The 7,371-nt window shown below is 49.0% G+C and overlaps 3 protein-coding genes across 7 annotated transcripts in view; 2 read left to right on the top strand and 1 right to left on the bottom strand.

The window, feature by feature from the left end:
• The window catches only part of LOC103307345 (olfactory receptor 52P1-like), a 122,751-nt gene extending 117,528 nt beyond the window's left edge, over positions 1-5,223 (bottom strand). Inside the window, exon 1 of the mRNA XM_065590541.1 lies at positions 5,157-5,223. The gene's annotated coding sequence lies outside the window, so the exon portion shown is untranslated. The remainder of the gene's footprint in view (positions 1-5,156) is intronic.
• Positions 2,765-7,371, top strand: part of DYRK1A (dual specificity tyrosine phosphorylation regulated kinase 1A) — a 136,158-nt gene continuing 131,551 nt past the window's right edge. The window contains exon 1 of one of the 4 annotated variants that reach the window (XM_065590474.1): positions 2,765-4,738. The gene's annotated coding sequence lies outside the window, so the exon portion shown is untranslated. The other 3 variants (XM_065590484.1, XM_065590481.1, XM_065590488.1) reach the window with 3 other exon arrangements.
• LOC135982663 (serine/arginine repetitive matrix protein 1-like) overlaps positions 5,203-7,371 on the top strand; it is a 31,047-nt gene continuing 28,878 nt past the window's right edge. The window contains exon 1 of one of the 2 annotated variants that reach the window (XM_065590512.1): positions 5,203-7,018. The gene's annotated coding sequence lies outside the window, so the exon portion shown is untranslated. The remainder of the gene's footprint in view (positions 7,019-7,371) is intronic. The other variant, XM_065590519.1, reaches the window with a different exon arrangement.

The raw sequence follows: 7,371 nt of genomic DNA on the forward strand, positions 1-7,371 counted from the left end.
GTGGTACAACTTTCTTGTGAAGACAAGGCCTAAGTCTACTAGACATAATAAATACCAGTGCTACAATTTAAAGCAGGGGTCGGCAACCTTTCAGAAGTGGTGTGCCGAGTCTTCATTTATTCACTCTAAGGTTTTGCGTGCCAGTAATACATTTTAACATTTTTAGAAGGCCTCTTTCTATGTCTATAATATATAACTAAACTATTGTTTTATGTAAAGTAAATAAGGTTTTGAAAATGTTTAAGAAGCTTCATTTAAAATTAAATTAAAATACAGAGCCCCCCGGACCGGCGACCAGGACCGTGTGAGTGCCACTGAAAATCAGCTCATGTGCTGCCTTTGGCACGCGTGCCATAGGTTGCCTACCCCTGGATTACGCTGTCTTTCCTAATGCCTTAATATTCTCTGAGGGAAATTCTTTGGCATATTCCTCAGCCAGGACTCCAGGTTTTTACCAACAATTTCAGAATCAAAGTCCCTGTCCAGAAAGCGAGTCCCTTCCTCTAGGCTACCGAGGGCACAGGGCTTACAAGAGGGGTCCCCTTTGGATGAGTCTGCTCTGCCTGCCAATAATAACTGCAATGAGGGCAGAAAAGAACTTGGAGCCAGCTATTGAATATGATCCAAGCAACTTCCAGCTCGCGTGCCACCTTCAGCACATGTGCCAGAGGTTGCCTACCCCTGATTTAAAGGAATATAATGGTTGAATGCTGTTTACTGAGCACTATTTAATTGTACGTACATCCATTCTGTTTATTTTTTAGAAATGTAACTTGTTACATCTTGTCTTTCCTGACTTCACTTTTTTTTTTTTCTTTTCTATTGTAGAGTATGAGGGGTGGCTGGTGTGCAAAATCAGTGGCAGGTCTACAGATACCATAGTGTTTCCCAAACCTACCCCTCCCCTGGGTTTTCTTTTTTGTGGACTGGAGTCTTCTGTACAGCATCATGGGCTCTTTAAAATTTCTTCCATCAAGTCAGGTGTTACCTGTTCTCCCTCTATATTAAGACCAGTGTGTGGGTTTTTCTTTTCCTTTAAAGCATTTTCATTCTCTATCAGGTAACATGTGATCTGCAACTCTCTCCCTCACCAAAAATTAATTAGATTTTTTTTTTCCAAAGTGTAAAACTGGCACACTAGTGAGCATGTCCCTGAATGGCTTTTGGTGGGGGATAAGGGAGGTTGGGGACAAGTTGAAAGTGGGAGAATCCTTTTCTTCCCTCTCCATTACCCTAGTTCCTAATGAAAAACTGGGCAACATTATAACCAAGAGCAGGGTGGAAGAGATGAATGTCTCCTTTTGTGCCTTGGTGAAAAATAAGGGTGAGGGAGACTGTGGTCCCTGCTTATTGTGTGCACACACACACTTATTCACCAGTTCAACTCATTCACCCATCTCATAGCCATTTCCCTTTCAATTAAGAACATCCAAGTTCCCTTAACTATTTATTTCTTTCCAGCCTGATCTCCCCCCAGGCTAACGCTTCCTCCCCCTGCCCTCTGTTTTTCCCTTTTACCTACTGCTCAGAACCCTCTCCTCGGCTGAAAGCCCTTCTACTTCCTGATAGCCTTCCTTCACCCTGGCTCAAACCTGCTGCTCCCTCACAACTCCACCTCTGTCAAAATCCCTAGCTCAGACACCTCCTTTCTCCCATGTACCAAATCCTCTGCCCTCACCATAACCATCCTCCCTGACTAGTCCCAAGTTCAGAATTCCTCCCCATCCCACCTTTCTTTCTTGTGTCTCAGAAATTCACCCTCACCCACCGCCTCCTGCATATTCAGAAACCCTTCTCTAGCCAACATCTCAGTTTAGCACTTCCATCCCCTGCCTGTTGCTAAGCCTGGTGAAGCAGCAGTAGAGGCAGCAGGGAAGGACTGTGGCTGAAGGCAGCATGTATAGGGGCCCCATATCTTGTCTCTGAGTCAGCCTTGCAGAAGCCTCTATTCCTGGTATCTACTTCTGCTTCCTCTAGTGCCTGCTGCATCCTGTGTGCTGCAGCAAGACCTCCAGGAGTCTGCCAGTAGCAGCAAGTGATACCGCATGCAGTACAACAGCTACATTGTAGACCTTTGTGCTCTCCACGCCAAGGAGTGGCATTAAGTGTTAAAAATTCAGCTTGCTTGGTATGTTATGTGAACCACATGGTATGTTCAGATTCTGCAGAATCTAAACTTTCATGGTTGCAAATGTAATCTTTCAAATGCAAACTGAGAGTAAATGCAGTGCTGTTTTCCTGAATGTGCAAGCAGCCTGAAACAATGGCTTGGAGAAGTGTGAAGTTCCTGTCCATGTTAATCTGTGTATTAATACTCCTATCTAATAATGACATTTTATATGTCTCTATTTAATTGTTGATCTTTTTTCAGATGGGATGAAAAAGGTGTAGGAGTGAAACTATATGGTGGGAATTGTTGCACATCAGACACTGTAAAAAGAGACCCAGAGGCAGAAAACATTGAGAGGCGACACAAAATAGAGTACAAGGAAGGAAGGGGAAATAGAGGGAAACAAATAGCACTAACTGGTCCTAAACCGGAGAAGAATTTCCCCTGAGTGATGCTGTATGTGACTTTGACTTAAATAATTAAAAGTTTAGGTAGTAAAGGCCATATTCTACTGCTGATATTTGTGCAAGCCTCCCAGTAAGATGACTGGGAACTCCACAGTAGATTTAGAGTAGTATGTAGAACTAAATTTAGACCCTCAGCCAAAAATAAAAGTAGTATTCAGGCCTCTTTAAAGAATGTGTATGGCACCCTTGCTATAAACACTAAATATACCATCTGTAGTATGGCTGCCAAATTGAAGCTTTACAGTCCCTAAGGACTGGACACTGAATTTTTTTTTTTGGTCTGTCTTCAATGTGTATTTCCTTCTCTCAATCCAACCTTTTAATCCATTTTTCTTTATTCCCTACATCCTATCTACCCCCCACCAATCTTTTTCCCACTATCCTACTTTTGCTATCTAATATCTCTTTCCCCCCATAATCTCACCCTTATGCGGATCCACTCACAAGCCAGAATAGCTGGTAAAATTTTCTGTGTAAACTGCTGGGGAGCTATACCTACTAGCCAAAGCCTGGAACAATATGTAGGAACTACCTTGTGCAGAAAAATGCCTCAGTAAGATCCTAACTCCCCTTGCAGGAAAAGAGGAGGAGCCTGGATCTCCAACAGGTGCTGTCTCTGGAGGACCTTATCTTACCCTAAGCTTGCTGGCTACACACAGTGATAGAGGGGTTAGGTTCTCTGCATGCTAAGCCTTGTGGGCGCTGCAAAGTTGCGGGTCTGCTACCTTTTCCTTCTAATCTCCATGTGGGGTCTCCTCCCCAGTAGCTAGCGGCAGGGCTGGCGTCCATTATTGCTCATGGATTTTTTTTTTTTTTGGTCTCTGTAGAAGGTTTCTTAATAGCTGCCGTTGCCATTCCTTCAGCATAAGTCTGCAAGGTTAGCCCGGCAGCAGAGGTACTGGAGCTGCCTGCAGATCCAGGAAGGCAGCGCTGCCTCTCAGCTTGTCCTCCCGTAACGCGTGGAAGGGGTTCGCTCCACGACTGAACACTAGAAATTTCTTTGCCTGCTGCGGGAAGAGGGGGTGAGCGCGGCTCCTGCCTGCTGCCGCTCATGCGCCAGATCCCGCTGGCTCAGGCCCAGGGGAAGCAGGGAGGAGGCACCTCCCGCCGCTGCGCGCTGGGGCTAAAGCCTGGCGCTCCCGCGGAGCCAAACCCAGGCAGGCGCGGGGGGCGCGCGCCCCCTCCGCAGGCTCGGCGGGCCCCGGGCCATGGACGACCGCCGCTGCGGCGGCACCTCTGAGTTTATAACGTCACGCCATGGTGGAACAGGGGAGGGAGGGAGAGAAGCACCAGTTGCCAAGGCAACCAAGCCCCTCCTTCGCCCATTTCTCCCCCTTTTCCACGTCAGAGCGGCCTCCCGCCTCGGGGGCGGGGCGCCTCGCGGCGTGATTGACAGTTGCCATAGTAACAGGCTTGTCCCGTCGCCATTTTGTCAGTTGGGGTTTTTTTTTTTTTTTTTTCAAATAATTTCCCTTCCCGCCCGAATTATAATTTTACCCAGGAAATTGTCCTCGCGGGTTTTGGGGGCTTCGCCCCTCGCGGGCCCAGGGACAGCAGGGAGGGGGCGAGGGGGAGGCGGCAGCGCGGGTGGGCGCGGCAAGGAGCGGTCCGGAGTACAGCCCTGGAGAAGCCGGCTCGGAAGGGGGGAGGGGGAGGAGCGGGGGGGGGAGGGGGGAGCGAGCGGGCAAGTGAGCGAGGAGTTCCCGGGGGCTCGGTTCGGCGCTGCGCTCCCCCCGCTCGCTCGCTCTCGCGGCTGTCTCCGCTCTGCCTGGCCGGGGCTCAGGCCGCCGCCGCGTCCGGGCCCCGCTGCCGCCGCCGGTCGCTGCGCAGGTTTGGAACGCGCGCCATTTTGTGAGCGATAGAAAATCTGCCCGGCCAGGAAGCGCCGCGGATCCGCCCGCCGGGCCGGGCCCCCCCGCCCGACTCCCCGCGAGAGGGAGGCGCGCTGCGGGCTCCCGCCGGGGCCCCGCACCACACCGGGGCCCGAGGGCGGCTGGACTGCGGAGCGGAGGCGCTGCGGTGCCGGGGCCCCCGGCCGAAGCGGGGGAAGCGCTGTGCCCAGCCGCCGCCTCCCCGGAGCTCGAGAGAGGAGGCCTCTGCCGGGATCGGGCCCCCCACGGCAGCCGGGCAGGAGAGCAGTGGCCACCCCCAACCCCCACGGGTAAGTGTCCTGGCCGGGGCCTCTCGCACCAGGCCAGCTAATGCCATCCCCACGGCGTGGGGACAGCCCCGCTGCCATCTTAGGGAGAGGGGCCCGGGGAGTCCCCGCCCCAACCTGCCGGGCCGGGGCCCGCTACACCCGCGCAGCCCAGGGGAAGGTGGCACCGGCTGGGCAGCCGCAACACCCTTTTCTCCCTGGCGTGAAGGTGGCGGGCCCCAGTGCTCAGGACAGGCTGCTCGTGTCGGAGGGGATCGCTCCGGTCCCGGGGCTGGGAGAGCAGGGAGATGATCCCGGCTGTGCAGAGGGAAGGGGCTGGTAGGACTCTCCGGCTCTGACCTTACGATAGGTGGGAGGTGTCGGACTCTCCCGCAGCCCCCAAGGCCGGGGGAAGGAGTCAGAAGTTTAACAGAGCAGGCACCTGTTGTGGTGGTGGGTTGAGGTGCCCCGTCTGCACTCGGGTAAGTGACTTCCATGGCAGGTGTGGAAGTTGGAGGTGGGGGTGGTGGGAATACTTGTGTCACGTTACTGTCATTCTGGGGCACCCACAGAGTGCCTATCTTCTAGTTGTTAGACAGCTAGCTGCAATCTTTTAGGGATTTTGCTCTGTGTTGGTAAAGAAACTAGAACATACATTATCCACTTCATATATTGAATGTTTTTGCTGTAAAGCAGCTCTTTCTCTAACAAACAAAGCCCCCAAACACAACTCAGGTACTGTAATGAGACATTCCAATATTGATGTATTTCTGACTCTTAATCAACTTTGAAGTTTCCAGTTTAGTCTTTCCAAGGACTATGTAAGGATTCTTTGATCAAGAGTCTTGAATGCTGGTGCTGCTTAGTTCTCCCATTATTCCCCAGTCAAGAGAGAAAAAAATCAAACAGATCTGTCTTTTTTTAGCTAATAAACACAGGAGATCTGTCTCCCCAAAATAAATCAAGCATAAAATATTTTTTACAACAGACTTTTTTTCATCCTAGTGATAATGTGCTATTAGCTTGTGTTTCTAAACACTTGCAAGGATTACCGTCACTTTTATGGAAGCAGCAAAGAGTCCTGTGCCACTTTATAGACTAACAGACGTATAGGAGCATGAGCCTTCGTGGGTGAATACCCACTTCTTCTTGGAACACTTCTTTTATGTGGACAGTGTTCCAAGGTTCTATATAAGTAGAAGTTAGCTATTTTATCATTGTATTGATATCTCCGTGTTGTGTCATCAGTTTCTTTAATTTATTCCAAATGAAGAAGGCATAATCCTGAATTATTCTCATAAAACATTAACAGTTTTTTTGTAATAGCTGAATACTGTTGAAATAATTATACTCTTTTGGGTGTGATGTATTAGTAATTTCATTGCAGTATTTGAATGTTAGATGTTATCTATTGACTACTGTTTTTCATATATTTAGTGAACTTCGTAAATAAACTATTCTGTAGACTGTCCTTGGTGTCATCAGTTCATATGAGGTATCTACAACTAGGGTGTTCTTTGTATTTGAGCTTTAAAGTAATTAACATATATGGTGCCTTAGGTTTGTTTTCTTTCCATTAATTTTTTTGGCATTTATTTAGCACAAGTGTCTGAAGCTTAACATCGCTTGATGCATGTGTCTTGAAGTTAATGTGTAAAGTTAATGCATCTGGTTTAGGAGTTGAATATGAGAGAGCTATTGCTTTTATAATTTTACTAAAAAGGACAGTTCCCTATTCCTAGAAACTGTGCAAGTGTTTACTAAATGAAAGTGCTTTGATATTGTTTCCAGGCTAAGGAAAAGTATGGTAGGACACAATTTGTTATGTCAGTAACAGTATTATAGAGATTTGTCTAGGTTTAGAACTTATCATTTTGGTTTTGTTAGGGTCGGCAACTTGAGGGAAAGAGGAGTGAATGAGGATGGTTTTAGCAAGTAGTAGTGGCGGCAAAGAGATTTCTCCGATACTTGTGCTTCAAAAACAGTCCAGTGACTTGTGGATAGTATTCACTCTATATGGAAGGTGTAATGATGTGGTCTGTTAAGCATTTTTGAAAGTTTTGGGCTCTGTGTAGATGTTAGCACATGTTAGCTAATAGTCTGGACAAGGTGCACTAACTTGACCAGTTTAGCATGTATTAAGGCATTGTAACTTGTCTAGACTAGACTTTTAAAAAGTTAGCATGTGTTTTCTAACACATGCTAGTACCTCATCTTTAAATCTTAGCCTAGAAAAGGGCATAGAGAGAAACTTGTAACTGAGTTAAAACCTCTAGACCGTCTTAATAGCCAAAGAGTGGTGAGGTGTCTATCATGTTAACTCAAATGAGTTAGCACAGGGGTCGGCAACCTCTGGCACGCGGCTCACCAGGGTAAGTACCCTGGCGGGCTGGGCCAGTTTGTTTACCTGCCGCGTCCGCAGGTTCAGCCAATCGCGGCTCTGACTGGCTGCAGTTCGCTGCTCCAGGCCAATGGGGACTGCGGGAAGCGGCGCGGGCCGAGGGATGTGCTGGCCGCAGCTTCCTGCCTCCCCCATTGGCCTGGAGTGGCGAACCCCGGCCAGTGGGAGCCGCGATTGGCCGAACCTGCGGACGCGGCAGGTAAACAAACTGGCCCGGCCCACCAGGGTGCTTACCCTGGCGAGCCATGTGCCAGAG

Source organism: Chrysemys picta, chromosome 1 (genome assembly GCF_011386835.1).
Source record: "Chrysemys picta bellii isolate R12L10 chromosome 1, ASM1138683v2, whole genome shotgun sequence".
Lineage (NCBI taxonomy): Eukaryota > Metazoa > Chordata > Testudines > Emydidae > Chrysemys > Chrysemys picta.